The 22059-nt window shown below is 39.5% G+C and overlaps 1 protein-coding gene and 1 long non-coding RNA gene across 4 annotated transcripts in view; both read right to left on the bottom strand.

Moving 5' to 3' along the window:
* Positions 1-709, bottom strand: part of PTPRR (protein tyrosine phosphatase receptor type R) — a 381027-nt gene extending 380318 nt beyond the window's left edge. For all 3 annotated transcript variants that reach the window (XM_061206587.1, XM_061206588.1, XM_061206589.1), the window contains exon 1: positions 682-709. The gene's annotated coding sequence lies outside the window, so the exon portion shown is untranslated. The remainder of the gene's footprint in view (positions 1-681) is intronic.
* LOC133101594 (uncharacterized) lies at positions 700-19798 on the bottom strand. Its single transcript, XR_009702661.1, has 3 exons — positions 19494-19798; positions 4255-4536; positions 700-764 (listed from the first exon to the last, which is right to left on the bottom strand). It is a non-coding gene; the product is annotated as an uncharacterized LOC133101594 (long non-coding RNA).
* Between the last annotated feature and the right edge of the window lie 2261 nt (positions 19799-22059).

The raw sequence follows: 22059 nt of genomic DNA, 5'->3' as shown, positions 1-22059 counted from the left end.
ACATAAGGATTGAGGTCAAAATCCTTAGAGTGGCATTTCCATAAAAGTATTCTCAAAAACAAAAACAAAAAGTTTGATGATAAAAATCAGGGTTTTTCAAGCTGATTTTTTTAAAAAACCCTCTTAGAGTTTTATAGAATAGATTAGCATATTGATGTATCCAGCAGCAAAGTTTATTTAATCTTGGTTAATTCTGCATTTCCAAACCAAAACTGACCACAGAAGTCTTTATGTGGAAGGCCTATTTACATGTGGAAAAACAGTAAAATTGTTTATATAAAACTGTTTTAGAGTAATAAAGTAACTTTTATTTGCAGTTGTTCTCACATTGCATAAAGTAACAATAATAATTACAGCTATTACATATTGAATGCTTACTGTATGCCTGTATGCACCAGTCTAAATGCTTTATGTGTTAAGTCATATAATCCTCAGATCATCACCATGTGATAGGTCCTGTTATTATTCCTACTTATCAGATGAGGAAACTAAGAGATGAAATAACTTATCCAAGAGCACTCAGTTTGTAAGGGACAGAACAAGAATTTGAACTCAGGCAGACTAACTTCAGAATCCAGCACTTGATTGCCTCCTGCCCAACTATTAATGTCTTCCTATAATACAGTTAATACGTGATTAAACAGCCAGAAAGTAAGTTCTAGATCCCAGCCAACTCCTCACCTCTTTCCAACTTGACGACTCCATTCATATCAGACAGCGGATAAAATGACAAATATAATTCTTATCTTTAGACGAGTGACAATCTGGGAAGGAGAACAGACAAGTTAGTCGATAAATACAACCCATCAAGATCCATACAGTAATAAAGGAATATATCCAGGAGTTTTACATTATTTCACAACAGCTGGCAAAGGCACCAACCAATCAGAATAGAAGCTAGCCATAAGGCTGGCGCAAAGTCCCAGAGACTCCCTGCTGTACTGGCATTTCCCCTTTCCTTGCTGGATCATGGGGTGATCCAGACAGTCCTGAGGTGAGGCCAAGGTAACCAGGGTGTTGGAGCTCTGTGTGGGCTCAGAGCAATAGCTGTTTTTCAGCTTGCACAGAAGTATTTCAATGTTTTAACAACAGATATGGCCATAAGGCAGCCATATTGTCTGCATATATCATGGGGGTTTTCCTGCGTACTGCATTCATTGTAGCCCTCAGGCTATCAACCAAAGGTAGCAAAGCTGCTCCTAAGCTGGCTAAATTCAAGACATGGGAGGAGGAGGCTGATTTTCTCCCTCCTCTATTCTCCCTATGTCTCCCCCTCCAGCCCGCAGCAGACTTGATCCTCTATCTCAGTATTTCCCAGTGTGGTATTCATGCCATTTGTAACAAAAACAATCACTTTAGGAGGTCACAATGAGCTTAAAAACTTCTAATAGCCATGTATTTAAAACTAGCAAATCAACCCATAATTTTGTTGCCATTATTGCTTAGAATGAGACTACATTTTTTTTAAGTTTAAAAAGTTAAATAGATGTATACCAAAAAGGCAAAAATCATGACGCTATTAAATAAAGGATTAGATCTGAGAAGCACTGTTCTATCTTAACCAAGATGACTTTCTTCATTCATCTGACATTTTTCTATATTATCTCTCAGTGTTGTGCTTAAATACTCTTTTTTTTTTTTTCACTTCATCCTACTATTCTAGGTCACTCTTCTCCCTGGCAGCCCAAAGCCTATTGCAATCTCTTTTTCAGGAATGAACAAAATGATTTCCATATTCATCACAGCTTGCAGCTTTTGAAAGCCAGTGATAGAAATGCAAACTATCTAAAGCAAAGGAATAAAATTTATTACCTAAGTATCCAAACCACAGAGATGTGGATCCAACTTCAGGTATGACTGGATCCCTGGGGTAGGATATTGTCAGAACTGACACTGTTATCTCTGAGTGTTCGCCTCTTTCTTTCTCACAGACAGACTTTTCCACGACAGTCAATGTGGTAGCAGATAGCTCTGGGGTCGCGCAATCTTACAATGTTGAGAACAATTTAAAATTTTCCGATAAGCCCACTTAGAAAAATTTCAGGGAAGGACTCTGATTGGATAGAACTAAGTCATATATTCAGTAGAAGTACATATTTAGGGTGGGAGAAAAGCATTTCCCCTAAAGAGAGAAAACAGAAAAATGTGGCATAAAATTTAAAATTCAAAAATGTCAACTATATAAAGAGCATCTTATGTAATTTTATGCCAAACTTTGGGTGTTTGAGAAGCTTCTCTCATATTAAGGGAGCTCAGATCTTTGAAGGGCAAGAAATTCTGTAAGATTATGTAGAAAGGTGGTCCGCATACTATATAAAGTGCTCCTAAAAGATTTTATAGAGCAGAGGTGCTTGCAGGATGAGTAGGAGTTCACTCGGTGAGCAGTAGGTAACAATCTAGGCAGAGGGAACAGTACATGAAAATTCAAAGAGGGAGAAAATAGCATAAGCTGAGGGAAAACAATGTTTATCAGCTGGTTGGTTTATTTCTATTTCATCATTCCCTACAGGACTTGTGGTAGCCAGGACAAAAGCGGGAAGTTGTTGCATTCCTCAAGAGCAATAATAGAAAAAGGAATAGGAAGCAGTATTAGTCAAGATGGGCTAACTGCTGTAGAAAGTAACCTGAAGGTCTCAGGGGCTTAATGTAGTACGATATGTGTCTTTTGTCTCAGTCCAGTGAAGTGAGAAGGGGGACAGGAGAGGAGTCTCTGTTTTGTGCAGTCATCCAGGGACCCATGATTCTTCCAACCTCTGGCCTTGCTACTGTCTTGAAGGGTGTTTCTCAAATTCAGAATCACCTAGAGGGCTTGTTTTAATTTTTTTTTTAATTTATTTATTTATGGCTGTGTTGGGTCTTCGTTTCTGTGCGAGGGCTTTCTCCAGTTGTGGCAAGTGGGGGCCACCCTTCATCGCAGTGCGCGGGCCTCTTCACTATCGCGGCCCCTCTTGCTGCGGAGCACAGGCTCCAGACGTGCAGGCTCAGTAATTGTGGCTCACGGGCCCAGCTGCTCCACGTCATGTGGGATCTTCCGGGACCAGGGCTCGAACCCGTGTCCCCTGCATTGGCAGGCGGATTCTTAACCACTGTGCCACCAGGGAAGCTCTAGAGGGCTTGTTAATACCTAGATTGCTGGGCCCCAACTCCAGAGTTGCTGATCTTGGTAGGTCTCGGGTGGATCCCAAGAATCTGCATTTTGAATAAGTTTCCAGGTGGCATACGTGCTACTGCTCCTGGGACCCCATTTTCAGAACCACTGCTGGATAAGCCTCCAGCAACTGCCTTCAGTGTTCAGCTAGTGGATGGGGAAGAAGACAGTGCTCAGAGAAGGCACACCTGCTCTTAACTACCTTCGCTAAGAGGTGGCAAGCATTACTATCGTTAAGAACTAGTCACCCAGACCTATCTAGACACAGGAACTCTGGGAAATGTACCCCAGCAATGCGTTGGGAAAGGAGAAAAACTCAATTTTTGTGAGCACTAACAGTTAGTGTCACAAAGCATAACTGAACTAAAAACATCAAATAAAACCTGAAAGGCCCTCCTAGGGGCAAAAAGTGATTGGATTACTGAACTATTACAGATGGAAAAAATATTGGTTTTGTAGAATTATATTCAGAGAATATTTTCACATTGCTGGGGTTTTTTTAAAAATTTTTTTGGCCACACCCGCGGCATATGGGATCTTAGTTCCCCAACCAGGGATCGAACCCGTGTCCCCTGCAGTGGGAGCGTGAAGTCTTAACCACTGGACCGCCAGGGAAATCCCTCCGTATTGTTATTTAGCCCTCTTATTCTTTCATTCAAAAATATAAAATATCTAGAATTCTTCTGGATAGTTTTATTAGTTTGTCCACACACACACAAACACACACACACACACCCCCATACTTTAGTTTGCCTTGTATTCTAGTTCGCTTTCTCTTTAGAGTGGAATTAGGTTGTATTAAGTCCTTTGTGGAAGCACGCATATTGTAAATTATTTTTAAAAGTACATATATGCTAAAATAAAAATTGTTTTCCATTGGGGGAGGGTCAGCTAATTAGTAAGCATCATTTCAGTCTGGGGTTCACAATTTAGTTGAAGTTTTTGCTAAAATCATCCTTGCCTTTCACTAACATAGTGATGATCTGAAAGATTAAAATATCCTCCTGCTGCTTATTATACAAATGAGCTGCTACATGTTATGTGCACCAATACGCTCCTCATCTGGAACCTAATTCATAACGCAGTATAAATTATGTGGCAGTTACCTCCCAAGTTGCAAAGTTGCCTTCACCTGTGGTTTAATTCTTCCAGCTGCCTTTTCCTTGTTCAGTTTTCTTTCAAATACAGAAGGGAAGTAATTACTTCCTATTTTTAATTATGCATCCACTCTCAAGGGAAGAAAGGAATCTGATTGTTTCCATACAGACCAAAATTCTTCCTCCTCACTCTGGACTTGCCTTTGCTTCGACTAGTGCTGCAGTTGACAGCTGAATTTTCGGCTTGTATTCGGCTCACTTGAATTTCGGACTTTTCTGGGATTGCAATTCCTAAGGATGACAACACAGCATTACAAAGATTTGTGAGCAGTAGACTTCTCGTTCTCTAATTAATTCATTGTCCTTTGCAGAGACTTTGTCAGAAGCCACAAATTGCAGTGCTTGTAAAATTTTATGAACATGCAATAAAAAATCCTGGGAAACTTTCATCAAATTTCGGGCTCCCGAGATATATTTAACTTCTATGAGCAATTTAACATCATATTAAATCAGTATAAACTGATTGCCAAGAAAGCGTATTTTTGAGGTTTAATATTTACTCACAAAGCAAGCTAATACTGAGATATCACAGAGGCCACTTCCACAATGGGTTTATAAACTAGCAAAATCAAGGAATGATGTGAAATCCACTACATATGTGAATATCCAGCCCCACATTTCTGTTTCCTTTCCATTCCCAGTACACAGTGCTCAGCAACTGGCCTCTGAAAGGCAGTCCCTGTAATGAAAAGAGCCAAGGGCTTTACCATCAGAAAACTCCAGGTTCAAGCACTGTCTCAGCAATTTTACTAGTTGTGGCCTTGTGTTGTTAATCTTTCTAAATTTCAATTTCATCATCTGGAAATGGGAATTAGAATATGAAAAATGGAACCTCCTTCACTGCATAAGTATCTTTTACAGCTACAAATCTGGGTTGTTCCCATTGACTCAGCACTGAACCTAAGACAAACATTACAAAGTAGGAGAAGTGTGATCCCCTTGCCTGAGTCCCGCTTCCTTTGGCCAACAATCTCGTAATGCTAATGCCTGCCCAGCCTCACCCATCTGTTCCCCTTCTGTACTCTCACTCAGTCAATGCTCTACTTCAGGCTTTGTCCCAAACTCTCCTATCTTTTGGAGACAGACTTCCAACGTGGACACTTACAGCCATGACCATTGTTTACAGAATCTCTTTTGGACAGGCAGTGGCTTTCAAAACCTTGAAATCTGTATAGTGTATACAGTGTATATACTGTATAGTGATGGATGGAAACTAAACTTTTTGTGGTAAGCACGCCATAGTATAGACAGACATCGAATTATAATGCTGTGCACATGAAACTTATATAATGTTATAAACCAATGTTACCTCAATAATAAATAAATTGATAAATAAATAAATAAACCTTGAGATTACTTCGAGTACATAGAGTCTTATTTCAGCTCTCTACCATGTGCAGGCCAGTCCTGGATATTAAACATTTGTTCTATCAGATGTACAAGTACCATCTCAACTTTGCAGCAGAGTGTAGAATGAAACTTGGTATAAAATAAACTAGCTTTCTTGCTAGTTTGTTTGATCCTGATCTTAGGCAAGTCACCTAGCTTTCCTGAGTCCAGTTTACCTATCTATAAATAGGGATAATATGTGCCTAAGAGCGTTTTGGGAAGGATTTAATGAGGTAATAAGTATAATAGCTAAGAATTACTGAGCAGTTATTGTGTGCCAGAAGTCGTTCTAAGCACTTTACATGTAGTTTCTCAAATCATCTTCACAATAAACCCATGAGGTAGGTAAGATTATTTTTCCTATTTATAGATACAATCCAAGGGGAGTAAGTAATTTGCCCAAAATTATACAGTCAGTAATTGCTGGAACTGAGACAATCCCAGACCACCTGGCTCCCAAGAGCTTATCACATATTTAAGGTGCTTGGTTAATTGAAGTTATAATTTTCCACAGCAGGGACTATCACAAATTTACTCCTGGACAGCATGATTTAGGAAATACAAAGTGTAGTAGAAGGAGCATAAAACTCAGGACAAAAGAATTTAGATTTGAGTCCTAGATGCATTGTATCACTATATGATCTTTGGCAAGCCACTTAATTGCTCCTAGGTTGTTTCCTTGTGTGGTCAACAAGAATACTTACTCCTAAATCACAATTTTTTTTTTAGAAAGAAATGAGATACTCTTTTAAAGAATGCCTGTCAGGTCATAGCTGAATAAATTTGGGAGTTTCGTTTAGCAGAACGTTATTTCTGTTTCCCAATCTCCTTCTGCCCCTCTTTGTTGCAACAGTGCCCTATCTCTTTTCACATCAGGGCCCTGCAACACTCATGAAGGAAAAAATTATTGATATAAATACCTATCAAGACATATTCTTTTATTTTTTTTTGAAGTGTATGAAGAGAGAGATTGGTTAGTCTGAAAGAATGCCTTTATAATAGTGGAATTTCAAGCACTGTTCCATTCATATAAGGGAGCTATTTAAGGCAAAAGAAACTTCCTCAGTGTGCTGGAAATCATAAGTCAGACCATGGAGGTCACCTCCAAGTCAGAGGGTACAAACAAGCCCAACCAGCATTGTTTGCCACGCAGTCTTTTTTTTTAAAAAAGTGACTATAAATGACTAGAGGTGAAATAAGGGCTTAAATATTCTCGCATTAATTTAAATCCCTAAAGCTTGGCCCCTATCATAGGCTGGTGAGTTTGCCACCCCTACAGATCAGCACCTTTCCAGAGCTTTGGGGAAAGCTCAGTTGCTTAGATGAGCCACAAAGGATTGACTACCATCTGCTGTTTTCATTCATTCAATTCTATACTTAAAGAAAAAGACCTTAGAATTTACTGTCAATGAGAAAAATAACACATCCCTTTGGATCTCCACCTCCAGTCAGTTTTAGCCCACCCAAAAAGTCACTAATATACTCAGACCTATTGTATGCACTGATTTATAGGGTAACGATATTTAACTAGGCTATAACTAAAGCACCTGCACCAGAGACCCACACTCTGTGAAAACTACAGTAACAGGTTTATACTCATGAGATAATCCAGATCACTTTCCATTAACACCTACCTTGGCATTCAAACAGCTATGTAAGAAGAATCCCTTGAGTGGATCTCCACAGTAGTATTTGTTTGAACAGCTGCCCCAGAATTGACTAGTGTAAGACTGAACTGATAGGCAGGAATTTGAGGATTAAGACTAGGATGTGAACACCTCCCAGCCAAGTGAATCTCTGGAACACTAGACAGAATTACTATTTTGAGAGACAATATGTCTAAATAACCACAAGGAAACTGATTCTGCAGGCATCAACTATCACACCTGTTGACAACTGTTATTTATTGAACACCATGAGCAAAGCCTTTGACTCTACGAAGCATAAAAAAATAAACCCAGTAAAATCTGTGTAATTGAGTCATACACACATACCTTGTGTTGATCTGAGTTTGTCCAAGGAAAGTTAGGGGCCTTAGTGCAGGTGAAGAGATCAATGTAAATGCTTTGGGGCAAATGTACCATCCAACTTCCTCTTGTGCAGTCACACAACGCTGGTCACTCAGGCCCACTCCTAGCATTCATGGACTCCAGAGTAACAGTGCAAATGGAGATCCAGACATCATAAGTCAAATATCTAACAGACACTAAGCTAACACTCTATTAGGTAACACATGTTCATTTTTGCTAGCTGGACAAATAAACCTTCACAGTGGTCTGGAAGCTCAGTTTGAATTTAGGTTTCTCAGACTCCTCAAAGTTCCACGCTAGAACCTGACCTCCTGCCTGCAGTGACTTATCCCACCTTTCACGAACGCCGTGAGGGGCCACACCTGCATGTGTGTGGACTCCCCAGCCGGTATGTGCGAACTCTATCCATGGCCCTGAAAACAGCCACCCTTTGGCCGAGGGGGGCACACACTGGCAGCACGGGCAATCTTTGGGAGGACTGAGCAGGCAAGAGGCCCTCCCAGGCCTGGATGCTGGCTCAGAGCCATTTGGGCAGGGGACTCTGAGGTCTGTGGCACATTCCCTTGACTGCTTCAAGGGAAGGAGCATAGCCAGAGGAGTACCAGTGCAGGACCCTCTAATGTAGGGGGGCCTCTAAAGTGGGGGAGGCTCAAGGTAGGGGTCCTTTATCCTCTTCTGCCCAGGTCTTAGGCCTAAGGGCAACACTGGGTCCACTTGGAGCCAAATCATAGTACTTGACTCATACTTTCCCCTGCAGCACCCAGTGTTGGGAATGATGGCACTGCATAAAGCCACAATTCTTGGTTGATCCAGAGAATTCACAGAAGCCTGTGTGGTTTTAGGCCTCTCCAAGAATTTTAGATGATCTGAAATCTGAACTACGTTGCAAGAAATCTAAGGCCCATGGATGATCCTGGGCTAAGAGACACTCTAAGCGTTTTGCCAGGAAAGTGATGTCCCTACAGCTAGTTGTCTCAGCTCAGCCCTTTCACCTTCACTCCACTTGGAGCAAGTAAACACTTGACTCAGATATTTCAAGATCTGGGTCAGAATCGACCCAACGTCTCAGGGTGTAAGCTATGCTTCTTCCCAGGGCTTTGCCCCCCTTTTATTAACCAACTGAGAAGTTATAGTTATTTGTATTGATTGTGTAAGTTTTCTGTTTTTCACACACACTTTCCCAGAGCCAAGTAATGTTTATTATTTTCTCCCTCACAGTGAAAAATGCAGTGCCTTTCTTAAAATATGCTATTAGAAAGGGTTAGCTCAGGGACTTCCCTGGCGGTCCAGTGGTTGAGACTTAGCTTTCCAGTGCAGGGTGTGTGGGTTCGATCCCTGGTCAGAAAGCTGGGATCCCACATGCCTTGTGGCCAAAAAACCAAGACGTAAAACAGAAGCAATATTGTGGTAAATTCAATAAAGACTTTAAAAATGGTCCACGTCAAAAAAATCTTAAAAAAAAAAAGGGTTAGCTGAGTTACTTTTAAAGAATGGAATAAAATATAATTATCTAGTCTTCTTTTAAAAGCATTGCACATATCTTTATTTAAAGTATTATTTGTAGGGGAACTTGGAGATTATCAATCTAACCTTCTCACTTCACATGATAGAAACTGAGGCCCAGAGTAGTCAGAAAACCTATGTAAGGTCACACAGCACAATTCATAGTAGAACTGAATCAAGTCCAGAGTCCTGTGTGCTTTGCTAGCCCCAGTCAATGACAATTTTATTATATCACATGACTTGACTTTAGAAAGAGGAAAAGAGAGGGATTAGGGAAATTGGCCAGGGGAACCCTGGTCAATTTGGGTGAAAAGGCCGTGGATCTTGGGCTTTTGTCATTTTACCATTTTTTCCTTTTTGTCTGTACCTCCTACTTGGAGGTGGTGGTAGGGAGAGGGCATCACTAGTTCTGTTCAGAAATTTGAAACTTTGGAGAAAAAAAATCACCAGCAAATGACTGAGAAACTATAGCTCATTATGAGGCCAATAACTCATTATGACCGAATAAGACAGCTTATTGCTCAAATAAACAAATATTTATGTTTCAATGGCTTAAAACAACAAAAGTGTATTTCTTGCTCATGTACCAGTCCAGTGAGAATGTTCCTGGTTGTGGACGATGTTTAGGAACCCAGACTCCCTTCCACCTTGTGGATCCATCATTCCCAAGGGTCTCTGAGATCTCAAGACTCAAAACTCATTTGCTGTCTAAAATCTCTACCCCATATGCTCCATCAGTTCTGCTCATATTTCATTGGTGAGAACTAGTCATGAGGCCACACCTTGATATATGGAGGGGGTGAGATGGGAGGAGGCTGGCAGATGCTGTCAATGACAGGGCAGCCCTTTCCCAGGGGTAACTCCACCATATGGAAAGGGAAGCATGTATTTTTGGTAGACAGCTAGGCATCTCTACCACATTAATAAACATAATCTTGAATAGAAAGTAGAAGGTGAAAGGTCTTCAAATAGAAAACCTTCTAATTAATGACTATGCCTTAGAGTTCTAAACTTTGCACTTATGGACTCATTGAAAGAATTAATTAGCTTAGGATCTGGCATGTAGAGGAAGTATCACTGGTCTTTGACCAAACAGTCTCCTAATATATAAGTTAAAGGAAATGTTATTGTGCTAAGGTTGTAGCTATACATATATTAAGTTTCAGATGGATTCTAGAAAGCAATAAGACTCAAGAATGATGAAATAAAAAAGGAGATAATTAGTGTCCCAAATGTTCTTGAGGACATTTAGAAAAACAGGATTCAAGAATATCTACCTTTAGTTCAGGCAATGATTTATTTTTACTTTTTCCATCCCTGAGTTTTATAGATATAAAATGGTAATAGTAATCACAACTTATGTCAAATCTTTCTAATGTCTTAACCTTGTGGTGTCAGTGTTACGGAACTTGAGAGAAATGAGAAAGTTCCAAGAAGGTGATGGCAGTCAATAAGATCAAATGATGCACTAAATACAAACACGACACAGACTGAGAAAAGGTCATTGGCTTTGAATGTTGAGATACCACTGGAACGCTGTGAGAAATGAGTTTTGATGGAGGAAAGAAATTGAGAATTAGCATGCAGTAAGAAAATGAATTAATATCTTGTAAGAAAAAAAAAAATCAAAGAGTATATACCAGCAGTTCCCCAACACAGCTGCTCATCAGAATAATATGGAGAACTTTTTTCAAATAGACTCTGCTGGCCCCACTCCCTAGAAAAATCTGATTATGCAGATCTGGGAAAGAAACCTGCATTTTTACCAAATACTTCAGGTGACTCTGTTGGCCTCATTAAAAACTATGACATAAGATAACAAGGCGGGAAGGAAGAATTATTTGTTAAGGAAAGTAGAAACCGTAGAATGTTTTCAAGAGAAGGAAAGGAGCAGTGAGCAATGAGAAAGAAAATTAAACTGGAAGAAAAAGGTAAGAGACAGTGGTTTAAGGCCAAAGTCGCATGAACACATGTGAAAGGGTACACCTAAAGCACAGGTGGAAGGGGTAACATTTGGAAAGGATGGCGGATCTCTATTTGAAGACATAAAATAAGGAACTTAAATTTTCCATCACATTTTGAGGCAAAGAGAAAGTGTCTGGTAGATGGCCTTGATCTTCAAGGAGAGTAAGTGATAAGCTACTGAGGAAAATCATGGTTCAGTTGGAGTCTGGAGCTTGAGGACCATGGAGAGATTTGAAACAGCCACTGGGCAGACCGGTCTAAGGAGCCACGTAAGCCAACACGAGGGGAATAAAAAATATTTATAAACTGGGTTTGAGTTTTATGGTAAGGAAATTCTTGCGCTTTAAATAGGCTTCAAGTGTTGAACTTAGATTTAAAAGGAGTAAAACCGAAAAGAATCAAAGGTGACTTAAAGTCTACTAGTAGCCCTAACATAGTTAAGGAGACCTTTATAAAGAACTTCTTGTAGACTGTTTTGCTCTTCCATGCATCTTTCCACCAACATTTGCACTGAACGCTTCCTCTGCCTCAAACATTCTGCTCTCCCCAGCACCTGGGCCACCTTAGAAGGTAGGGGCAACTTTAGCAGGGTCTTGCACAAATGGTACCTTATCACAGAAACCTTCCTTGATCACCCATATAAAATAGGACCTACCCTCCTATTAGTTTCTCTCTCTCTCGTAATCTGCTTTTTGTCTATAGATTCATCATCACCTGACACATTACACATTTATCTGTTTATCCACTGTTCTTTTCCACCCCAACTAAAATATAAGCTACAAGGAAGCAGAACTTGATTTGTTTTGCTCTTTGCAAAATACTCAATGCATAAAAGAATGCCCAGCACATAGGAGGTACTAACAAAAAACTTGTTAAATAAGTAAACAAAATTTTTGCAACTACTGCCAGAACTAGCCCAGACACTTTTACACAATAGACACTCTCAGGGAAATTTGATCAGCATATTAATAAATTAATGAGTAATTGTGGTAGTCAGCTTTCAAGATGACTCCCAATGGATGCCCTTATGCAGTCCCTTTCACAATAAATAGGGCTCACTTGAGCAACAAACAGGATATTGGGGAAATGATGGTATGTGACTTTCAAGGCTAAGTCCTAAAAGACATTACAGCTTCCATCTTGACTTCCTGGATCATTTGCAGTGATCTCTGGGAGAAGACAGTGGCCATATATTGAGGACACTCAGCCAGCCTTAGGGAAAGGTCCACATTGTGAGGACCAGAAGCCTCCTGCCAACAGCCAGCACCAATACACCAGCCATGTGAGTGGACCACCCTGGAAGTGGATCCTGCAGCCTCAGTCAGACCTTCACATGACCGTACGCTGGCCAACATCCTGACTGTGACATCAAGAGACACCCTGAGCCAGAAACACCCGGCTAAGCTACTCCCAAAGTTCTGAATCACGTAAACTGTGTGAGATAATGTTTATTATGATTTTAGCCACTAAGTTTTGAGATAATTTGTTATACAGCAATAGGTAACTAATACAGTGCCCTAGAAACGATTTTCAAACCATGGTCCTTTCCATTTATGTTTAATGCAAGGACAGTTCCATCATTTTATTAGGTGCACATTTCCCCCCAAAAACCAAACACCTGATGAAGCAGCAGGTTGATTTTCCAAACAATTATTTAAATGGATTTTGAAGTATATTTCATGCCCTATTACTGACAAGACTATCAGCCACATGAAAAACCTAGTACATATATAACATGAATTCTTAGCATGATGGTCATTTAAAGTTTCTCAACACCCAGATTCTACCAATACTCTTCTAGCCCACAATCCTAGAGACTCTTACTCAAAGGAGTACTAAAATTTTGGCTACATCATCACTTTCGGCATTCGGCTTTTCTGTTTGTTTGTTTTCTTTGCCAAAGGATAAGAGAAAAACAACAATGACAAAAACCCCTTGATTTTATAATTTACTATATGTTTTTTATGAATGAATGTGCTCATTTTCCCCACAGAAAGGAATATATGAGTGTATTCCTTTGTGTGTGTTAAAACAAAGGAAAAAAAAAGGTGCCTTGGCAAATGTGTTCAAAATCTGACTCAGTGTGTATGTGTCATCAGGAAAAATGGTAACGCCTCCAAATGAAGGCCTGGCAAGTGTGATGCTTGAAAGCTCAGGAGATGCAGACTGTAGTTAAAACTCCAACACTCAGAATTCTAACAAGCACATGCTACTGTCACGAGGTGGGAAGAATTAGCGGGTAAGCATTACGGTGGAGAGTAAAAAATCCTGGTGTACGCATGGAAGCAGGAGCAGGAGGCACGAATCCTCGAAGGCACCTGAGGATGAGGCCATCATGGCTGAGAAAAAGCATAAGTGAGCTGAAAATCAGAGAATCACAAATTCATAAATAATGAGAATGCAAAGAGTTTCTTAGATGGCAAGTCAATTTGCTGTATCCTCCAAGGAAAGAGTCACATGACAATCGAATGCTTTGAGCAATTAGAAAAGGAATGTTCTACCTTTCCTTTCTAGGACCATCTACCTCCTGGTCACAAGCAACTGACAAGAAAGTAAAAAATAGAACATTTACCACTGATTGGAGCGAAGACAGAGATGGGTCCGTGAAGTGTGATTCAAAGGAAAGGAGAGGAAGTACAATGATGGGACTGCGTTAGGACTGCGTTAGGGCTGCGTTAGATGGCAGGAGGGTACAGTGCAGTGGAATAAAGCCAGACAGGCAGGGAAAGGTCAAATTAAGGATGATTTGAGGTGAACACCTGAGCAGTTGCATTTTCATTCTCTGTGCAACTGAGAGTCACCAGAACTTTTAAAGCAATTTAAAAAGTATATTTGCTAAAGTAACCTCAACTGATATAGATAAACATCCCTTTGATAACTCTAGAAGATAAAGTGTTAAAAATAGAGACTGTACAAAGGGTTGAACAACCAGTTCCCTTACACTCACTCTTTAGGTTTTGTTTTATAGATAAGCTACGAGCTCATATATCTAGACCAGAGGGAGCCAGAGCTTTAAAAGAAAAGTGGGACTAGAGACACTTGTCTCTCAAAGTGAGTTTTTCCAATTGTAAACACAGTAAAATCTCAAGTGAACAGTAACAGAAAGTAGTATCTAATCTATAATACATGAATTGCAGATCAGGGGAAAAGCAGGTGAGAAGACTCTGTCCTGTTAAATACGCCACCTCAGCCTTTGCTCCTCACGGCACCAATGTCTATAGACCATGATCCCAGTGAAGACAGAGAGCTTTGATAGCTTCGTGAAACCAGGGTCAACCATCAGTTTGGACTAGCGAGATTCCAGAGAAATAAGGTGCTCTTTTGTAAAAGAAAAGGAGAGAGGGTGGTGCAGAGAGAGAGGGAGGGAGGGAGGGAGAGAGAAAGGGAAATTGGGAAGCCAGAGGGCTTCTCTTTATTAATCTTGTTCCCTGTCCTTCTCCAGGTTTCCAGGTTTAGATCATAGTTCCACCATTTTCTAGCTGCCAGATCTTGGAATGCTTACCATGCTTCATAAAGTAAAAGACTCTATTAATTGTAAAACACACTTTTATCTTATGTGATACTAAGAAAGAACAAAAAATGCTGCTAACTATGACCTATATTAATTGTAAAGTGAATCTCTATTTCAGACATGTTAAAATGGAGGGGGAAAAAGCACCTTGGAATCAATAGAAGCATTGAGTAAACTGACAGACAGTGCTGTATGATGTAAAGAACCCAGATTTCAGTGTCAGGAAAACCCAGGTTCAAATCATGGCTCAGCCACTAACTAGCTCTGTGGCTTTCAGAAGTTTTCCACTCTGAGGCTTATTTTCCTCTAGTACAAAGTGGAGATTGTAACATCAATCTTTTGGTGTTTTTATGTAGATTCAACATGATATATATAACTATCTAGTAGCAGCAGTAACATAGGAAGGGCTCAAGACTTCTAACTATTCAGACTTTTTTATGTATTAATAAACTGAAACGAAACAAGCCATCATAAGATCATCAGAATGAACAGGTGCTTGTTTAATGCTACCAGACTGAAGACTGCCTATTCATCAGTGAGATCCCAGTGAGATTTACTCCCTCCCTGAAAAGAAAACAAAATGAAATATGGAAAAACCACAGGGCAGTTCTGCTCTCTGTGAGCCTCCCCTTAGCTCCATAAAGTAAGGGCATGATAGAGTAGGCCCTGGATAAATAATTCTTTAGGGCTCTAGGCAATTAATAAGGAAAACTACTCTCATGGAGACACATTGTGCATGAGTTTTTCTCCATATTTCCAAAGGTCACTAGAACAATTCATTTGTTCTCTAGTCTATAATCCTAATAATTCATGTAAAAATTAAAACAGATATTGCTCCATCAAAGAAATGTTCTAGTTTGACACTGATATGAGTTAAATCTCCTCATCCTTAAAGTAAGAAACAGCCTTCAATTGTGTCCTAGATTTCTGTAAGATAATTGATTGGTAGTACAATTAAGATACAATAGATGCATGGCATTTTATAGATGCAGTTTCAGGTGGTCTTAAGCTACCCCGAAGGTTTATAGTAGTTTTTTTTAATTTTGCTGAGAAATTAATGTGAATTTCATGAGTCGTAAGGCTGGTGTGCTATAGCTGGTGAGTCTAGCACAGCCAGGATCTCTAAACTTCTTTGATTGCTCACCTTTATTAATAAAACATTTTGAGCTTGGTGTCTCTCTCTCTCCCCTCCCCCTTCCCTTTCTCCTTCCATATCCCTCTTTGGAGAACACCGGTCTAGTAAACTGTCTAGTATAACATCTCAGTGGGCCTGGATTATTCTGTATTCAAGCATTCACAAACTGGCTGCCTCTGGGGTTAATCAGCCTGCTGACATATTTTGTTTGGTTTTCGTGGCATTTAAAAATCTAGCCAAAGTTTAAAAACTGAAAGAAGTCAGATTCTTTTTAATTAAAAAAAAGAAAATATTTATAGCTTCTCTTAAAAAATTCCTATGTGGCAAGAATTAGCTGGATGTGTACTCTTTAGTTTGCCACACTCCTTACTCTGTATTATTCCCAGATGAAACAGGATGAAATAATAACCTTTTATTATTACACTTGAATCATTATATTTCTTAAAGTAAAAGAATAGTCATCTGAATTTTTAAAAATGGTTCTCTTTTTTCATTTATGTCAACTGCCAGTGTTTTTCAAGCATTTCAATCTGCCTCTCCTGTTTTACTCATTATCGTTTATTCAGCATTTCCTGAGAAGTAATAAAGTTTTGTTTCTTGGTGGAATATGGTCCTGAAAAGAAAGCCAATTGCTAGTGCTGGTAATGGTAATGAAAAAACAGTGAATGGTTCTTGGCCAAAAATTATATAGAAGTTTAGAACGGAATGTGTAATTAAGCTCTCAAGATGTCACATTATAGTTTTGTTATACTTTATTGAATTATTCAAAAAATTAAATAATCTAGTATTTTTTGCAAATTTGAGAGTTCTTTAAGTTCTTAGGACATGCCTCTAAGTCTGCTTAAATGTCTTGGGTTACAGGTCCTGTTCCTTATACCTGAATTTTTTAATTCAATGTTTGGTCACATTAAAAACAAAGTTTATCAGTAGTCACCGAGGTTGTATAATCTATTACATAATGTCAGGGCTGGGAAAACATTCATCCATATAAAATCATGATATTAAAATTAGTCCTCTCATCTACTCAGGCTCATTGTTACAGCTTTTGCTCTGGTTGCCTGCTCAAAGCACTTTATCCATTCATCAAAGGGAGTGAAACAAGCCATAAAGCATCCCACGTAGTCATGGAGCTTTCTTAGAACAAAGACTGGCCCAATTTTTCCTATGGGAAACAACCTGTGAAAATTCTTCACAGAGTAAGGAAGCTATAATTTTCATCGCACCTCCTGATTCACAAAGATGATGTCATCAATCAACAGTTCTCTTTAGTAAACTATTGTTGAAATATGCTGTGGGAAACTATTCCACATCACATTATGAGCCAAAGATTATTGAAAAAATAGTGTTTTGCTTCCAGAATTATAGGACCATCCGATTCTCTAAAATAAAGCCCCAAATCCATAACATGGCCTGTTAGGTCCTTCATGCTCTTGTGCCCTCTTATCTCCGCAGGCAAGTCATCCCTTCCATGATCACCACCACCATCTCCACCGCCACCTCCATGACAACACATACAACACCACACACACACACAGCTTTCACAAAAACACACCCCAAGATTCCACCTCACCTGTTCTCAGGCTTTACATAAAAGTCATCCTTTTGACATTTTGGAAGTACCCAACCCTAAGGATACCTCTTCTCATTTAGGGAACTCTGTTGTATTTCCCCTGTCAGGAGTTGACCTTGACTTTTCTAATTCTTGAAGGAAACCAACTGCTAATAATTCTATTGACAATGCCAGATGTGCAAACTTTTCTTTGTATCTTCTATGTTCTCAGCTATTGGCCTACATTGCCTTCCAGGTTCTTATGTGCTATGAAAGTGAGAAGGATTTTAAAGCTTGCTTGGTAAAACGTGCAAATTTTGCTACAGAATCCAAACCTAAAACAAATCACACATTTGTCCACTACCTTGACACTTCCTTCAAAACACCCTTCAGGGAAGTTGCATGAACAACTTTGTTTCATCATTTCATGCCCAGTATCAAGGCTTGGCTACATAATTTGCTGGGCCCTACTGCAAAATGAAAATGTGAGACGCCTTGTTCAAAAAGCAGGGGAAAAGTACAATAAAAGCACAAAAATATACAAAAATAGAACTACCATATGATCCAGCAATTTCACTCCCAGAGAAAATGAAAACACTACTTCAAAAAGATACATGCACCCCAATGTTCATAGCAGCATTATTTACAAAAGCCAAGGTATTGAAGCAACCTAAGTTTCCATCAGCAGACGAATGGATAAAGAAGATGTGGTGTATACATACAATGGAATGTTAGCCATTAAAAAAAAATGAAACTCTGCCCTTTGCAACAACATGGACGGACCTAGAGGGTATTATGTTTAGTGAAATAAGTCAGACAGAGAAAGACAAATACTGTATTACTTCACTTATATGTGGAATCTAAAAAATAAAACAAATGAATAAATATGACAAAACAGAAACAGATTCACAGATACAGAGAACAAACTACTGGTTACCAGTGGGGAAAGGGATTGGGGGAGGGGCAAAATAGGGAGAGAGGATTAGAAGTACAAATTACTATGTACAAAAAATAAGATACAAGGATATATTGTACAGCACAGGGAAATACAGCAATATTTTATAACTTTAAATGGAGTATAATCGATAAAAATACTGAATCAGTACGTTGGACACCGAAACTAATATAATATTGTAAATAAATTATACTTCAATTTTTAAAAAAAGCACAAAAACAAAGTTTTCCCTTAAAAATATGTTAATATTTATAAAACGTAACAAGGGTAATAGTGATATATGAGTCCCAGCATAAACTTACAAATTGCAAAAAAATCATTTTGGTTTATACTTTTATATGATAAAATTTAAAATAATATTTTATATTATATCTCGATTAATTGTAAAAGTTTTCTGGCTTGGATTGCTGAAACTACTTTTATTAGTTCATTAAAATTATACAGTTAGCAACTTAATTTTCAATTGATATAATTGAAAGTGATGTCAGCTACTCTTGGCAAATGGAATACCACAGATAATTTGGTAATTTTTAATTTAGAGAAAGATCTTTCTGCTAATGCAACTGCTAATAGAGCTGTTAAGAATATTTTATAGACTGTGACAACAAAGAAATAAATTTTGGATAAATTATTTCAAAATATAAATTTTAGTACATCTAGAACTAATGATTCTTGTGGAGCAATTTTCCGGAAAGATTTAATTCTTCACACGTACCAGTTTCACGTAAGTCTGAATTTAGATGTAAATGTAAATTTATACAATGGCATTTTAACGTTTCCTCTGACATTTCTTGTAACTTGTGGAGTTTGTACCAAAACCCAAAACTGGCTTCATGATTTGTGCATAGTTCAAAGTGCCTCTTTGTGCATTCTATCTCCAGCCACGAGGAATTTTTAAAACTGTCTTCCTCTTAATAATTGGTTCATCCAAAGTTTTATTCGAAAATACCATTGTTTTCCTATGGCTGTGACGATCTTTAAATTTAATTTCTAAGTCTACAAATGCAGAATTTGCTTTGCAATGTCACAGAAGTTTTCAAAACCAGAGATTCTGAAATCTTTTGAGAATTCTGGCAACTCCCTGATTATGCTTTATTGGGCTATCCATGTGAACAATTTTATTTTGTAATATTTGCTGACTAGCTTATTACCTGAGTGCCAGCAGGTCCTGTCCCAATGCTCAGGCCTGAAAGTTAATACATTTGCAGACGCCACAGGAAGGAGACTGGCCACGGGAACGAGAGGCAAGCCGGCCTTCCACCCTGTCCTGCTGCTGCCCCCAAGTGGAGCCCTCCTCTCTCCTGGGGGCCAGGGTGCTGCGGCGGCCACTGCTGCTGCATTCAAGGGCCCCGTCAGTGCGGAGCCAGGTTCCGGCCTCAGCTGCCTCCTCCGAACCCCCGGGCGCCCGGACTGGCCCAAGGCGCACGAACGCCGGGCAAGCCTCGTCCACCGCTCGGGGCCGCGAGGGCCTCGCCCCTCCTGTACGCACGCTGCGCTCAGTGCCACGCCTCTGCTTGTGCGCATGCTCCAGTGTCCGTTCGGACTTCACCTGCAAAACTCAAGTTCAGAGACAGTAAACACTTAGATGGTGCCAGCAGAGCGTTAACCAGACACAGGGCCCCTTCTGAGAGCTGGGCCTTGTAGGACTGCCCAGGTTGCCCACCTATGAAGCCACCCTGCTAGTACGCTGTGCGTTATACCAACGTCCCTTGGGTCTCAGTCCATCAGCAATTCCCAAACCATGTTCTGCGGAAGAGGGGCTCTGTGAAGAGGTGGCAATGGGAAATGCTGCTTGGGTCCCCACCCTGGGATTCCGAGCGCACATTAGTAAATTACAGGCTCTGGAAATCCTGAATTAAAGACACAGTCTCGTTTAACCCATCCTTTCTGAAACTCGTCTGGCACCAGAATCCTATTTACATGAAATACCTCTGCATATGTTGGGAAATGTCAGTAGACCATAGAATAAAAATTTTTAAATGCTGTGCTAGGCTGTAGTCCAGTCTTCATTCAAAAAACCCTAAAGGCTCTTTTCATTTTTATCCTCTACCTCAGAACAGGCATTCTATTTAAACCACTATCTTCATAAGGATAAAAGTAAACTAAGTCTATCAAGGCTTAACATAATATATAAAAGTATAAGAAAGTATATTTTGTTTGGTAATAATAAAATTTTAATTATTTTAAAATAATGTTTTTATCCTAAAAGTCATATAGCAGTTATTGCCCCTCTAGACTAAAAATTACATGATATCAGGTTATTCTGCTCTATAGAAGGAGTTATTTTTAATCTCACACAAGTGATTTTTGTTAAACAGAGTTATATAAAGCAACTGAAAATGCATTCATTAACGACAGGTCCATTGAATTTATTCCTGAGGTCAATAAAACATTCAAGCTCACAGACAATTTCATTGAAAATTTTTAAAAATGTAAATCAGGTTGTATCTGCTCCTTCTTAAAATCTTCAATGGCTTCTCACTTCTAGGGAAAAGTACAAACTTCTTAAGATGGCCTACAATGCTTTGCATATTTTAAAAACACCTACCTTGCCTGCCTCACTTGTACCACTCCTCTCCTCATTTACCATATATCAGCCATACTGGCTTTCATTCATTCATTCCACAAATATTTATTGCCATACTAGAGAAAATATGCCAAAGGAATAAGGACCATGTCTTCAATAAAACAAATGAATGTGGAATCTATAATACAATGTCAGGTAGAGGTAAATACTATAAAGAAATATAAAACAGGCAAGTGGCAGCAGGGTGCTTTTTTAGTTAGGGTGTTCGGGACCTTTCTGAGAAGGAGACTTTTTAAAAGACACCTAAGTGAGGTGAAGGCATAGCCATGCACAGACGCAGGGGTACAGCATTAAAGGTAGAGCTCGGGGCATGCACTGCACCTTGTGAGGAACAAGATGACTCTTGGGGACAGATGAAGGAAGGGGAAAGTGGCATAAGATGGTAAATGAAAAGTAGGCAGGGCCAGAAAAGGTAGGACAGCATGTGAGTTGGAGTCCAAATGTCACAGGAAGTCCTTGCAGGGTTTTGAACAGGGAAGTCCCAGGATCTGATTGATGCTTAAAAGCTACACTTTGCTCATGCTTGCAGAATAGACTGAGGCAGTGCAAAGGTGGAGACAGAGAGAGAAGTCAGAAAGCTCTTGCTTTGGCCTGAAGGTGGTGATTTAGACCGAGGCAGCTGGAGAAGAGCTGTTGAAAAGCAGCTATATGCGGGGATGTTTTAAATGCATATCCAACAGAATTTGCTAAGGGAGTGAATGTGAGAGCAAAAGAAGACAAATATCCAAGGTTTGGGGGGTCTAAGCAGCTAAGTAAATAGCAATGCTAAAACGCCAAACATTGGAGGAAGAACAGGTTTTAGGAGAAAAAGTCAAGAGCTGTGTTTTGTCCTTGGTGAGTTTGAGCTGTCTATTAGACATCCAGGTGAAGATGTCACCTTGACAACTAGATGGAAGAGAATGGATTTCATGGGAAGGTGAGGACCTGGAGTTGTAAATCTGAGAGTTATCTTCTGCCTTTTAGCCCCTCAAAGGCATCATGTTCTGCCTCTAGTCTTTTGGACATGCTGGTCTCTCTGTCTGGACCTCTTCTCCCTTGCCCCTCATTTCACTGACTTCCATTAATCTTTCAGGAATTTTGTTTAAATGTCATTTTCCCACGGAGGAAGTCTTCCTGGATTCCTCAGTCCA

The sequence above is a fragment of the Eubalaena glacialis genome, chromosome 11, assembly GCF_028564815.1.
Source record: "Eubalaena glacialis isolate mEubGla1 chromosome 11, mEubGla1.1.hap2.+ XY, whole genome shotgun sequence".
In the NCBI taxonomy this organism is placed as follows: Eukaryota; Metazoa; Chordata; class Mammalia; order Artiodactyla; family Balaenidae; genus Eubalaena; species Eubalaena glacialis.
Note: the sequence above shows the minus strand (reverse complement) of the source record. Positions and strands in the feature narration are given on the sequence as shown.